This window comes from Bos indicus x Bos taurus, chromosome 9 (assembly GCF_003369695.1).
Source record: "Bos indicus x Bos taurus breed Angus x Brahman F1 hybrid chromosome 9, Bos_hybrid_MaternalHap_v2.0, whole genome shotgun sequence".
Classification (NCBI taxonomy): Eukaryota; Metazoa; Chordata; class Mammalia; order Artiodactyla; family Bovidae; genus Bos; species Bos indicus x Bos taurus.
Window position 1 is genome coordinate 89,898,507 of NC_040084.1, and position 15,449 is coordinate 89,913,955.

General features: G+C 42.0%; 1 protein-coding gene and 1 non-coding gene across 13 annotated transcripts in view; one reads left to right on the top strand and one right to left on the bottom strand.

Moving 5' to 3' along the window:
* Positions 1-15,449, bottom strand: part of SYNE1 (spectrin repeat containing nuclear envelope protein 1) — a 496,771-nt gene that overhangs the window by 444,477 nt on the left and 36,845 nt on the right. The window lies entirely within an intron of this gene.
* Positions 11,830-11,901, top strand: TRNAS-GGA. Its single transcript has one exon. It is a non-coding gene; the product is annotated as a tRNA-Ser (tRNA).

Genomic DNA, 15,449 nt, shown 5'->3' on the forward strand with positions numbered 1-15,449 from the left:
TAAAGAGTACTTTTCCTCCCCGGGACAGTGGGTGGGCCTATAGGACCTGCTCTGACAAAGAGGAGGGCTTCCCTGGTGGCTTAGACAGTGAAGAATCTGCCTGAAATACAGGAGACCTGGGTTCGATCCCTGGGTCAGGAAGATCCCCTGGAGGAGGGACAAACATCCAGTGACAAACAGGATGTATCTGGAGTGATGCCCTGTGACTTCTGAGTCTGGGTCTTAGAGGCAAAAAGGTTTTTCCCTGGCTCTCTCTCTCTCTCCTGCCCTTGGAACCCGGGCCCTATATTCAGAGGTTGATCAGGCCACATGCAGAAGCCACAGGCAGGTGCTCCAGCTAAAGTCTCAGCCAAGAGCCAACCAGCTGCCAGATGTGCTCAGAGAGCTTCGTGATGGGTCCAACCTCCAGGTTTCAAGTCTTCTGGCTGAAGACCCAGACATGGTGAAGGAGAGACTGGCCATCCCTCCCAAGGCCTGTCCAAATTCCTAATCGACCAAGTGCCTGGGCATAATGTTCTCTGCTACGAAGCTTCTGTAGCCTGTTACAGAGCCACGGATAACTAGGATGTCCGTGTGTGTAGCATTCAGAATGTGCGAAAGGCTATTTGGCACCTAGCTCAGGGCATGCATTAACATCTATGTCACTTTTCTCTTAGCTGTTTAAACAATGTGTCACTTTCTTCATTGACCAGTTTCTCTTCACTTGGTAAACTTGACTAAAATCTACCCTTGCAAAGCCAGTCACAAAGTAAGTGTTTGAAAAGCTGTCCCAGGAGGCCTCAGGAGCCACTGATGGGTGAACCCAAGGGTGCAAAGAATCGCCTGCCTGAGTCTGTCCCCCAAGTGGCGCTCACGATGAATTGAATTCCTGGCTAGCTGCCGATGGGCCTAGTGATGTAGCACTTTTGGGCACACAGGGACAGGGCGGGGAGAGTCTGAGAGGGCTCTTCCATGAGCGACCATGTTCAACCAGTGCCTCCAGCTGACTGAATTCCCAGTCGGTCCTCCACGAGAGAGGCTAGATCGCTGCAGGCATCTCTGAGCCTACAAGGGATCGTGCCATTCCACAAACACTTCTGAGTGCTCACTGCGTCTTAAGAGGAGCTAGGGCAACTTCAGGGCAGGAGATGATCGTGTAAACGGGTACGGCGTGATGAGTCCCAAAACTAAGCCTCTCTCCCGGCCCCAGTTCTCAAATTCAGTCACCTTTGACAGCTTTCATTCCTTCTGTCTGCAGGCCACTCCTATTTCATTTGTAGTTCAAACACCTCCTCACTTTCTCTCGATGTTTCTTAACAGGGCACAGTGTCCACCAGCCTAAGCCTCATTTGGGGTCCCTGTGGATATCAAGACCACAGGGCCACTTCAGACTCACCGAATCAGAATCCCTGCCTGGGTGTAGATGTGCACAGATGCTGCAGCTGATTCTCATGTATCTCTTCCAGTCTTCCCTGATTCCCCCTCTTTGCTGTCTGCGTCACACTACTCACTAACACAAGATTAATTTTTCAGAGCATATCTCTTGACAACATCATTCCCCTGCCACCTTAAAATGGGTTACCACTGCTTAGCAGGGTTCGTACTTCATATCCCAGGACTCAAAGCTTTTTCCAACCTGGCCTCAACCTACTTTCTGGTCAGGTCACCAATAACCCACATAGAGCTGGTTGCACTGCACTGCGGCTTCCTTCTGCCAATCTGTACCCGCTCCACACTTTCTGAATACAGACTGGGCTTGTCTTTCTGGCTGCCTGCTGACTCTATCTTTTTTCAAGTTGGCTCTGCCACTTTGGACACCTCCAGCTTCTCTGTTGCACCTGGTAAAACTCCTCTTCTTCAGCTCCAAGTTCAAAGGCAAGCTCTCCCATGATACCACACCTGGGCATTCTCTTTCCTTTCTCTCAAAATCTGTAGCCCCTTGTCTTAAATACTTTCATAGTAGGTCTCACATCCTTCTTTGTATTAATAACATCAACACTAACCTATTCTTCCACATTAGCTAGCCCTGCTCACTCCATAGAAGTGTTTAAAGATCTTTGCGTGTGTATATGTGTGTGTGTGTACAGACACACACACAGAGACTGCTAAATTTAAAAAGAAAGATCAAATTTATAATTTATGATGGTCCTGACAGCTGCAAATATGAAGTTATCTCAGCAGGAAATTCAAAAGGAAATCATGTTATATCACCTTGTGATGATTTATTCTATTAATGTCTAGCTTCAAAGGGCTTTTGAAATGTAAATGGCTATCTTGACTCATAAATAATATAAATCATATAGCACAAAATGTAATTTAAAGTTGGAATCAGTCTAAAAAGATACTTTTATTTATTAATTTCTAGAAAATTATACTTCTTTTCTTGACAAACTATGACTCATCATATAAATACTTAATAACCCCAAATACAAAGGTTATACTTTCCTTTCTGCACAAGTATGCCTACATCGGTTCTTTGCACTTCAAACACGACTGGCCACTTATATTGCTGCCTTTTCAACATTTGCTGACAGTCATAATTCTGCAGTGCAAATGTATTTCATTATTTCCAAACACTTTGTGGGAGGTGGAATCATTCAATATTTTAAATGTTTTTAACCAGATCATTGTATCTAGATTTGTTTTGCTATAAATATGGACAAAATCATGGAGGGCTATAAAAATTTAATTAGTACTTTCATTAGAGTAGAAGACTTTTGAAGTGTTACAAATCTTATCATACATTTTATAACTATTTTATTGATAACAATAAATAAGTCGTGCCCCAGTGGCTCAGTGGATAAAGACTCCGTCTGCAATGCAGGAGACGTGGGTTGGATCTCTGGTTGGGAAGACTTGCCAGATGAAGAAATGATAAGCTACTCGTGTATTCTTGCCTGGGAAATCCCATGGACTGAGGAGCTTGGTGGGCTACAATCCAAGGAGTCACAAAGAGTCAGACATGACTGAGTGACTACACATGAATGCTAGTAACGCATTTACCAATCTAAGTTATTTTTCACTAAAAAGGAATATATTAACATTTATTATGAATTATCTGTACTTAAATTCTAAATAGTGGTCCTCAGTAGAGAACCAGAATGAGCCAGGGCTTCCAGTACATCATGGTCTCATGGTCATATCCTAGAATCAAGGAAGCTTAGAGGGGATGAGTCTGTAGGACCATCACAACTGACATTATTTCTCATGGCCCCAAGCCATAGATAGAGACTTGTGACATTTCTTTGTTTTTCAGTTGCTAAGCTGTGTCTGACTCTTTGGGACTCCATGGACTGCAGCACACCAGGCTTCCCTGTCCTTCACCATCTCCTGGAGTTTGCTCAAACTCATGTCCATTGAGTCAATGATGCCATACAACCATCTCATCCTCTGTCACCCCCTTCTCCTCCCGCCCTCAATCTTTCCCAGCATCAGGGTCTTTTCCAATGAGTGGTCTCTTTGCATCAGTGGCCAAAGTATTGGAGCTTCAGCTTCAGCATCAGTCCTCCCAATAAATATTCAGGGTTGATTTCCTTTAAGATTGACTGGTTTGATCTCCTTGCTGTCCAAGGGACTTTCTACCATTACTAGTTGAATGACCTTGAGCAAATTCCCTAACTGCTATAAGTCTCCATTTCCTTAATTCTAAAATGATGATAATAATAGTACCCCCCAGCTTCCTAAGGTTATTGTGAGGGTTGTGTAAAATAATATAAAATCTATAAGTATTATATACTTTATCTACAACAATCCCAATATGTGGTCTTAAAGCCTATATCAGAAAAATTGGGGAACCAGGGAATTCTGGACCTCAGAGGCTAAGAAACAGGCTATATCTATTTTTACAGGTTCCAGAAATTTTCTTCTTTCAAATCCCAACTACCAGCCTCCAACCCTAGGACACAGAGAGCCTTCCAGTCTAGAATCCGTGATTCGTGCTCTTCTCATGGAAGATGGTGGTTATTGAAACCTGCACAGCTCTTGCAGGAGAGCACTAGGTCCTATTCGCCCTTTGTTCCTCTCCGTGACTGAATTTATGAGGTTCTTTCCTGAGAGCAGACATGGATGGATTAGACAATGTATGAGCCCTGGGGCAAAGAGTGAAGACACAGGAATGGATTGGAGGTCAGGTGTCATCAAGAACATGTTTCCACTACTCAAAACTTCCTTGAAAATAGACATGACCACTTAACGAAGGAGAAAAACAGAAAACATGCTCTGTGTAGGGGAATAAAAGCAGGGATGAAAAAGAAAGAAAGAACACCTAATGTCTTATCTTTCTTAGTAAAAGCAAAACCCACAAATGTTCCAGCTGAGCAACTGATAACTTGTTAGGCTGAACCAGGTGAAATTGCTAATTTTGTGGATCTAAAACAGTCAAATGAAGGCAACTTCATAGGCTGATACACTTAGCCTGTACTAGCCATCTCCTATGAAAATTGCATCTCTTTAGGCCTAGAGTCATCCTAGGAGGTGAGATGCCCACACTAAGAGGTAAGTGGACACTGAGACGGACTGAGAGAAGCACAGGCTCTGGACTCCCATCTCATTCTTCCCAGACTCAGTCCTGAGCCAGGAAAGCCTGGCAGAGCCACCAGGACCATCCGGACCAACATTCATTCTCTTTCTCCCAATCCTTTCAGGTTCAACGTAAATTCAGGTTAACTTACTTAGGTGCCCATCTAATGCAATAGCTGATGTTTACCGAACATGCTGATTGCTATTCTGGGCAGTTGACACTTGATAAACATTTAATCCTTACAATAAATCAAGAAGCCTATCCTTTTCATGATACACATATTATACAGGAGCAAACAAAGATAGAGAGAAGTTACGTAACTGGTACAAGGTTGCACAGCTAGGATGCAGAGGAGAGAATCACGTTCCAGCAGGAGGCCCACAGAGCCATTTTCTCAGTGAAAGTATAAATTTAAAATCCCACAGATAACACGCTAGATTTCTCCACCAGAGGACAAGGCAGGCCCGTGTGCTTTAGATTTTTTGTAGTACATAATAGGGAACTAGGCCTGATTCAAACAAACAAACAAACAGGAGTAATACAGTACAATCATATAACGGCCACAGACTGTGTAATTGACATACAGAAGTACAAATAAAAGCACTCTATTAAAATGCCCTAAAGCTACATTCTGCCAACCGCTTTTTCTGTGTGAAGCTGTGTGATGGATGTACATGTGTATAGGACAGCATGACTGCCTAAGAGTTATGAACATAAGCTCTAAAGCCAGACTGCCTGGTTTCAAATTCTGGCTCTGGCATTCACTAGCTTTCAGATTTTTGGCAAATTATTAAACTCTATTATACCTCAATATCCTCATGGCTAAACTGGGAATGTGTTAATAAAAGTTTTCTTTGGGGTGGTTTTAAGGTTGTTGTGAGATTTAAATAAGATTACCCATATGAGGCACTTACAACAGTGCTTGGTACGAAGTTTCAATAAAGGCAGTGAGAGAGAGGAAGGAAAATGAGACCACAGATAAAATCATATTATACTTGACCTAACTTTTTCTACTTAATTTATCTTGATGTCAATGAATATTAACAGCTTCTTGGTTAGCCTCACAATTTTAATAAACTGTTAAATATGGGTGCTAAGTTGCTTCAGTTGTATCCAACTCTTTGTGATCCAATGGACTGTAGCCCACCAGGCTCCTCTGTCCATGGGATTCTCCAGGCAAGAATACTGGAATGGGTTGCCATGCCCTCTTCAAGGGGATCTTCCCAACCCAGGTATTGAACCCACATCTCTTGTGTCTCTTACATTGGTAGGTGGGTTCTTTACCACTAGTGCCACCACAATGTAATATTTATATGGGCTTCCCTGGTGGCTCAGATGGTAAAGAATCTGCCTGCAATGCAGGAAACCTAGGTTCAGTCCCTGGGTTGGGAATATCCCCTGGAGAAGAGAATGGCTACCCACTCCAGTATTCTTGCCTGAAGAATCCCATAAGCAGAGGAGTCTAGAGGGCTATAGCCCACGGGACTGCAAAAAGACACGACTGAGCAACTAACACTTTTACTTTCTTTCAATATTTATATATGCTCACACACTCTTAACATATGTAGAGATTACTTTGGGGATAAAAGTACATACACTTTCACAACTTCACATTACATCAAAACAAATCTTCCTCATTTTTAAAATAGATTCATGATATTTCATGGTATGGATACATTTTACTATTTATTAGGAGCTCCCTATGGGAGAAATTAGGATGTATAAATGTATATATTAGGACACATATATATTAGGAGATATATATATATATATATATATATATATATATATATATAGCAAAAATTCCATAATCATCAGTTCTGTAATATAGCTTTGCATACAAGTATGTGTAGATCCAGGGGATGAAATCCTAGAAGCAAAATTGCTGATTAGATGTTTTAACACATCTTTACTTGGAGGTGTGTTGCCTAAGTGCGGATATTTCTTTTCTGTTTTTAATTGACAATTTTATTTATTTATGGCTGCGCTGGGTCTTCGTTGTCGCGCAGTCTTCTCTCTAATGCAGCAAGCAGGGGCTACTGTTTAGTTGCGGTATGTGGGCTTCTCATTGCGGAGGCTTCTCATGTTGCAGAGCACAGGCTCTGGGTCGTGCAAGCTTCAGTAGTTGCGACACCTGGGCTCAAGAGTTGCAGCTCCCAGACTCGAGAGCACAAGCTCAGTAGTTGCAGCACACAGGTGTAGCTGTTCCTCGGCACGTGGGATCTTCCCAGACCTGGGATTGAATCTGTGACTCCTGCACTGGCAAGTGGATTATTCACCACTGAGCCAGCAGGAAGGCCTCATCACTTACTTTTATAAAAGATGCCTACTTTAAAAAAATTTTTTTTAAGATTTATTAGTTTTGCCTGTGCTGCTTCTTCTTGCTATGCACAGGCTTTCTCTGGCTCTCTCAGTGGGGATTACTCTCCAGTGTGGTGCCTGGACTTCTCATTGCAGCGGCTTCTCTTGTTGTGGAGCATAAACTCGAGGCACCAGGGCTCAGCAGCTGCATCCGACAGGCTTAGTTGCTCCACAGTAGGTAGAATCTTCCTGGACCAGGGATTGAACCCCTATCCCTTGCATTGGCAAGTGGATTCTTAACCAGTAGACCATCAGGGAGCCCAATGCCTACTTCTTAAGAGGCCCATGCCTTGCTTGAGCTCTGCATAAGTGTGTGTTGGTTCTCAAAGTCCTTCTCAATGATCCAAATGTCACTATTCTGGTGGATATTTTTGGAGGGTGGGGGGTAGGGTTGGATTATGACTAGTATTTTCAAGGTTATTAAAGTTAACATTTTTCCCATCGGTTTTACATTCTTTTTTGTTGCCTTTGATAAGTCTCAGGGAGAGATATAAAAAAGAATCCTTCTTCACAGTCTTTTACCAGAACACCTACACTATTATTCTCAAGGCTGCCCAATGTTGCATTGAATGGCTATATTTTATAAGATATTTAGGTTGTTTCAAATTTTCATGGTGATAGATATCATTGAAAAGAAGGAGCATTTCAAAAGACCAGGATGAGAGAAGATCCAATTCAGTTACACCAAATAAAGACTGGCAGAAAAGCAGAGGATGCCTGAAAAATAATGCAAAAGGTATTAACTGGTGCTACTTTTAAGGGGTAAGCTATTCAGGCAGAAAGGAGCATAAAGGGAACTTTATCCCTTGGGCAAGTTCCTCTTGTTTAATATCTTCTTCTTTTTTCCTCCCCACATCCTCTCTCATACAAGATCTGCTGTGGCAATATTGCTGTGAGAGATTAGAACACCTCTCTCAATCAACGTGTAAGACGCTAAGTTACCAGGGCTCCATTAGCAATTACAGAAATGTTTTTTAGGTTAGATTTACCATCTGGAAGAAATTCCTTTTATGCCACATGGAGCTCAGCTCCCATAAATTATGATTATGGGGACACTGCAGCAATTTAGAGTTACCCTGAATAAAAGAAGCAAACTAATTTGGGTTTGCCTGTGTTGTTTTGTTTAGGACTAATGATAGCAACCAGTCAGTCTTAAGGGAAATCAACCCTGAATACTCATTGGAAGGACTGATGCTGAAGCTGAAGCTCCAGTGTTCTGGTCATCTGGTGTGAACAGCTGACTCATTGGAAAAGTCCCTGATGCTGGGAAAGATTGAAGGCAGAAGGAAAGAGGGCATCAGAGGACGAGATGGCTGGATGGCATCACCAATGCAATGGATGTAAACTTGGGCTAACCTCACGAGATGGCAAGAGACAGAGAGGCATGGTGTGCTGCAGTCCATGGGGTTGCAAAGGGTCAGACACGCCTGGGTGACTGAACAACAACAATGATAGCAACATTTTACTGGTCGCCTATCTTAAATGCAAGTTCAGTTCAGTTCAGTCACTCAGTTGTGTCTGACTCTTTGCGACCCCATGGACCACAGCACGCCAGGCTTCCCTGTCCATCACCAACTCCCAGAGTTTACCCAAACTCATGTCCATTGAGTCAGTGATGCCATCCAACCATCTCATCCTCTGTCATCCCCTTCTCCTCCTGCCTTTAATCTTTCCCAGCATCAGGGTCTTTTCAAATGAGTCAGCTCTTTGCATCAGGTGGCCAAAGTATTGGAGTTTCAGCTTCAACATCAGTCTTTCCAATGAACACTCAGGACTGATCTCCTTTAGGATGGGCTGGAAACGCAAATGCCACAACAATTTTTAAATGCTTCACTTTAATCCTTTAACGACCTACAGACAACCAGTCTAGTTGGCTGTCAAGACTCTGTGACTCCAACTATCCACCCACTGCTCTAGATATAGATGCTTCAAGCCAGATTGAGTGCTAAAGGCAGAGAGCAGAGAAGAAAACATCAGTTTCAGCAATACAAATCACAGGAACTTTTCAATAACTGCTATGTTGAGACTCTGCACTGAGAAATAAAAGCAAAGAAATGTATCATATGATCTGTTCCTTGAAGAGTCTTCCACTGGTGGCGCTAGTGGTAAAGAACCTGCCTGACAATGCAAGAGACATAAGAGATGCAGGTTCGATCCCTGGGTTGGGAAGATCCCCTGGAGGAGGAGACGGCAACCCACTCAAGTAGTCTCACCTGAAGAAGCCCACGGACAGAGAAGCCTGGCGGGCTACAGTCCATAGCGTGGCAAAGAGTCAGACACGACTGAAGGGACTTAGCATAAGCACCACTGTACCAGATTAAATAGATCACTTCCATATATGATGACTATTTACAATACATAAAATATTCTAAAATTGAAATTATCTATGGCATAGTATCACACAGAAAACCGGGAGTTATTCTATAGGTTCTCTTGTTTGAATTGCTTTATGGCTTCATTCTCTGAGTTGATACAAATTGGACCGCCAATAAGAATCCTGACCAGTGGTTGACAGGGTTGGAGGGCAAGCAAGGTCAAGATGAGACTTGAGGAAGGAAAAAGCATCCTCTCAGGGGGTCATTACAGATGATGGGGAGAGTGGGTTATAGCAGACAGACCAGAGTATCAGCCGAGTTCCTGGACAACATGCGGGCCTTGGCTTCCTCCTGCTGCAGTTCTGGTAAATTTTAGGGGGGTCAGGGGAGATACGCAGGCAAGTTTTAAACAAGCTCCCTCCCTACTCTGCATCCACATAGGCCTGGGGCAGGGTGGGGGGCATTGTCCTGGAAAGATTCCTCCAGCTGGGCCCCTGGAAGGGTGGCCACCTTTAAGAACATCTGAGACGGCCGACATCCTTCTACAGCCACATAGTAAACAGAGTTACTCAGCTATTCTAATAGACAGCGAAAGCAAAACTGGGAAAGCCCAGAGTTTTTAAATGTTTCAATTTCAGTCCTTTTTAAGAGATATTTGGAATATTTTATAGCCATTCTGTGGTGTTATTGAAGGAAGATGTAATAAAGAGATGGTTTATTAATAGCTTTAGTATTCTAAAAAAAGGCAACTAGTAATCTCAGAAAACCATTTCCTATCAGGAAATTTAATATAAATCTAGCTGATTTCAAATTCTTAGCTTTTACGGGCTTTAAATAAAAACCCATTAATATGAAAACTTTTCATCCTCTTACTAGAAAATCAATCACAGAAATGAATTTGGGTATCAAATGGATCTAAACAGACAGAGGTGCATGATATAAATTATAATTTGAAAGGTGCAAAAATAGAACTGAAGGGGGACTTTTTGTCGGAGAAGTCTGCAGTCAACATTTTCTCCACCAATTCAGATTGCTATTAATTTTTGACAGCTTTGAGTCAAACAAGAATCATGTTCCCAACCCTAAGGGATGTCAGGGGGACAGCAAAGGGCCAGTGTGACAATCCAGTGTGGTTTTCCTAACTAAACATGAAGTACAGTTATTCACCTGGAACATTAACTCAAAATAGAATAAAGGGCTTAGCAAATCTTAATTGAATCCATTATTTTTTCCCTTGCACAACTTTCATATTTAAACAGTTTGCTTGCTAGTTTGAACCTACAGTCTTTATATACAAGAGTATATTTCACTTAACATGGGAATGAGAACTAATAAATTTTATTTTTTATCACCAATAAATTTGCAAATTGTGTTCATTTTAAAATAGTCACCTGAAGATATAACAAGCAAGATGTAAGATTGCAAGAAAACTCAAGAAACTGATGGGGCAAATCCATCAGTTCCAAACAGGTCATAGCACATGACCTATTCTGACATGTTAAATGGCGGCTCAAACGGTAAAGGATCTGCCTGCAACGTGGGAGACCTGGGTTCAATCCCTGGGTCGGGAAAATCCCCTGGAGGAGGAAATGGCAACCCACCCCCAGAATTCTTGTCTGGAGAATCCCATGGACAGAGAAGCCTGGTGGGAGTCCACAGGGCCACTAAGAGTCAGACATGACTGAGCAACTAACACTTTCACTTTCACTATAATTAGAGATGTAACTTCTCTTCACAACACAAAAAAGTCCTAAATCCAAAAAGTCATGAGCCTCCTATACATACTACAGTCACAACTTTTTTTAAAAATAAATCCTGTAAGGTTTCCTGTTACCAGGTGCATAACAGTCATACCTTTGCCAGTATGGTCCTGTCTTTCCTGCTGATGAGCTGTCTATCATTTATCTCTAATGTGCGTCTTTTCCTCCAGCTCAATCACTAGACGCCTCCTAGCTTATCTTAAGGTTTCCCACTGTCCACGCTGTTCTCGAGCTGTGGCTACGCCCCACCTCCCCCTGAACAATCGCATTCCTTCATCCTTTCAAACTCAGCTCACATTCTAACTTTTTCATGAAGAATGTTAAGGTCTCCCACTTGATCACGGCCGCCCCACCCCCATACAGTTCTAGAGGCGAGAGCACTCATTTGTGCCTCTCTTCACGATCATCCACCCTGCTTTGCTTTATATAAGTATTTGGGTTATCTTTTCTACAGACTCATCAACCTCTGAGGGTCAGGGACTGAGTTTTTCCTGTCTTAGCATCTTCTACCTTGAATAGAGTTGGACCCAGAGAAGGTGTCAACAGAATAATATAATGTAATATCTTAGAAAATAAAACATCTGATTAAAATAGTATCATGAAGAGCATACCATAATAAAAAGTATAATATAATGAAACATGCTAAGAAATGACACATCTTAATCACTTATATGTGGAATCAAAAAAAAGATACAAACAAACTTATTTACAAAACAGAAATAGACTCACAGACAGAAAACAAACTTATGGTTACCAAGAGGAAAGGGAGTGGGATAAATTTGAAATCTGGGATTCACAAACACACACTATTATACACAAAACAGATAAGCAACAAGATCTACTGCTTAGCCCAGGGAACTATATATAATATCTTGTAATAACGTATAATGGGGCTTCCCTGGTGGCTTAGAGGTTAAAGCGTCTGCCTGGAATGCAGGAGACCTGGGTTCGATCCCTGGGTAGGGAAGATCCCCTGGAGAAGGAAATGGCAACCCACTCCAGTACTCTTGCCTGGAGGAGCCTGGTAGCGATCGCAAAGAGTCAACACGACTGAGAGACTTCACTTCACTTCTACTTCAACAACGTATAATGGAAAAGAATCTGAGTCACTTTCCTGTACACACGAAACACATATAGTATATCAACTATACTTCGATTTTTTAAAAAATTAAAAAAAAATTATACACTTTGAAGACCCACAGAGAAAGGAAAACATCCAAGGTGCTCCAAGCCTATGATCCAAGCACGTTGCCAAGAACTCAGGTCAAGTCTAAGAGAGTCTCTGAAGCCGGACAGACTTTGATTTAAATGTCAATGCTGCCACTTGCAAAACACGTGATTTTGAACAATCTATCTAGAGTTTCTGGGCCTTTATTTTCTTCTTTATTAAGCAGGGATTAGAAACGCCTGCTTCTGGAGTGGCGAAACTTATATTTGATCGCTCTGTGAGCACCTGGATGTGTTCACGGCACATATAACATAGGGTTCCTCAAACACGAAGGTCAGAAGGCAACTGCGCTGGGTCCATAAGCCAAACTCCCCATCAAGAAGCACCCACTCACCTTGTCATTCACTTTTTTTTAACCAACATTTCAGATCAGAAACACACGCATTTCCTCCCCCCATTCCCATTCTGTTCAATTCCTATTTATTTGGATTCCAGAGAGACTTATGTGACTGAATACAGGGATTTTTCAGAAGAGCCAAAGATCCATAGAGGAGATCTGATGGTTATGCCCGTTGTATGTGGGACCTGGGCCATTAGAAAGGATTGGCTGTCAGGCTGGTGAAGGGATTTAAAATGATATTATGCAAAGAGTGGATGGGGGATGGGAGTGCGGGGCTGTAAAAGAGGTGCCAAGGACACCAGGGTCACCTCAGGTTCAGCAGGTGCAGCTGGACAAGGTGTGGCCCAAAAGGATAAAACTAGGACATCCAAAAGGTTACAAAATAGATTTCTGTTTGGTACACATAAAGAACTTGTTTTGGACTCTTTGGTCTGTACAAAGATGCAATGTGTTGCCTTATAGGAAGGGATATTGGTCTGGGAAGAGGTTAGATTATTCTATCTTTAGAATTTATTTTAACACTGATATTAAATAAATCTATGAAACATTTAGGGAACTTCTTTTCGTCTGATGCCACACAATATATAACATAGCAAACAGGGGAATTCCCTGGTGGTCCAGGGATTAGGACTCTGTGCATCCACTGCAGAGGGCATGAGTTCAATCCCTGGTCAGAGAACTAAGATCCTGCATGCTGCCTGGCATGGCCTACACACACACACACACACACACACACACACACACACACACACAGAGAGCGGAAACAGTTATTATTTTACATTACTGAATTCCATAGCAAATTTACTGAAAATCCTCTAAAAAAGAGTCACTACATAAATACCCCTTTAGATGTCATGTCTCCATCTATTACCATCAATTCCATAGTGTCTTGTGCTTAAAAAAAAAAACAAAACTCTTCCAAGGAATTTTTAATACATCAACCTCCACTTCCTTCTCAGTCTCTCTCAAGCCTAATCCAGTCAAACTTTTATTCAATGAAAACACTCTTGTCAGAGCCACATCTACACCTTACCAAGCCCAGCAATTCATTCAGATTACATGATGTCTCAGCACACAGGCATTGCTAGGTACCCTCCTAGTCTTAAAACTCTATCAGGCTTAAATTCCAAGTCATCCTCTTCTCTTGATTGTTTAGTTGTCGTTGTTTTTTTTTCCCTTACTTGCCTTTCCAGTTTCCACCGCTGTCTCCTCCTGAAAATTTATAAAATTTATGAAACATTTAGGGAACTTCTTTTCATCTGATGCCACACAACATATAACCTAGCAAACATGGGAATTCCCTGGTGGTCCAGGGGTCATGACTCTGTGCACCCACTGCAGGGGGCTGAACTTCAAATATTGGAGAGGACCAACTGAGCAGTGATCACTTCATTCTCCCCTGACATTCTTCTTTCAGTAGCTCTCATCCAGCAAGACATCATCCATATGCTCCTGAATCATCAACATCCATCCCCAGCCTTGAATTCTCCCCCGAGTTCCAGCCTGTTTGGTAAAACTGCTTTATAGACTTCTCCACTGGATCTCCCAACATCTCACGGTGAACAGTTCTAAGGCACAGCACTTGATTCCATACCTCTTCTTCTTTTTTTAATTATTATTTATTCCTATTGAAAATACTATCACCTGTGTGCAAATCCAGTTCATATGCCATTGCCATGCTCCTGGCTCTGCCAGATCAATACCGTCCACTCAAGACTATAGAGATGACTTTTGTCCATGATCTGCCCCTACTCCCCATCTTCACAATGGGAGATGTTTATAGTGGGATATAATTTTCAGTTTTTTCTTTTTTTAGACATAATTCTTTTTCTTATTTTTGGCCACACCACATGGCTTGCAGGAACTTATTTCCTTAAACAGGGATCGAATCCAGGCCCATGGCAGTGAAAGTGCTGAGTCTTGACCACTAAACTGCAAGGGAATTCCTCATGCCTCATCTTCTAAATCCCAGACACACTGAACACATTTGTTCCATGGTGCTTTATATTTGGGCTTATATGACCTGGAATGCCGTCCTCATTCCAAGACTCCATCCCTCTTGTTTGGGTCTCTGATCAAATGTTATCCCTTACACATGGCTTTGCTGGCAACCCTAGTTGAAAAAGTGTTGCATAAGTTTATTAAATGGTTAGTGAATGAATAAATGAGCAATCACTGATCTCTTTTTATCATAATACTTAAAAATGCTGCCACTAGCTATTCCAAAATGCCTTGCCAGAAACTATATATTCTTTCTCGAATTTGGAAACACAGGAACAGAAATCTGTTAACAGAGCTGTTGTGGGAAAATCTACTTGGCTCTTTATCTGCCCTACAGGGAACTCTGGAAACTCAATAAAGAGGGTGTGACGGCAGCTGCTAACCCAGAGTCGAGGTTTCAACCAAGCCTGAGACTTCAAGGCCACAGCTGCCTCATCTATAAAGATGCCGCTGTTGGGTCTACGCTCTTTACAGCCCCATCCAGTTCTAAAATTCTATGCTTTCACGTTTCAAATACCCTGTGTCCTAAGTAAGTAATCGGGGATGTTGGCCTGACACACATTTGTACATGGGAATGAGATGAAGGCTGAGCCCAGTGCTCTAATCAAGACCATCACAGGTAGAAGGCTGAAGTTGATCTTCTTCACTATTCCTTGCACTTCTCTCTCAAAAAGGTGTGAAAGGTGTACCTGGAGCAAATGACAATCAAAACCAGAAAATAAAAAAAAGATGGCCCCCTTCGATCTGTGCTTCTTTGGCTAGAACTTCCCTAGAGAAGAATGAATTGTCTAAGGCCAACTTGGCATGATGGGATATTTTTCAATTATCTTCTCATTTTAAAAATCTTATAGTATTGTTTTAACTTGATTCTCTTTCTAGAATTCTAATTATTTAAACTAGAATACATATGGTAACTGCAAGTGTTAATACTGTTGACTTATACTCA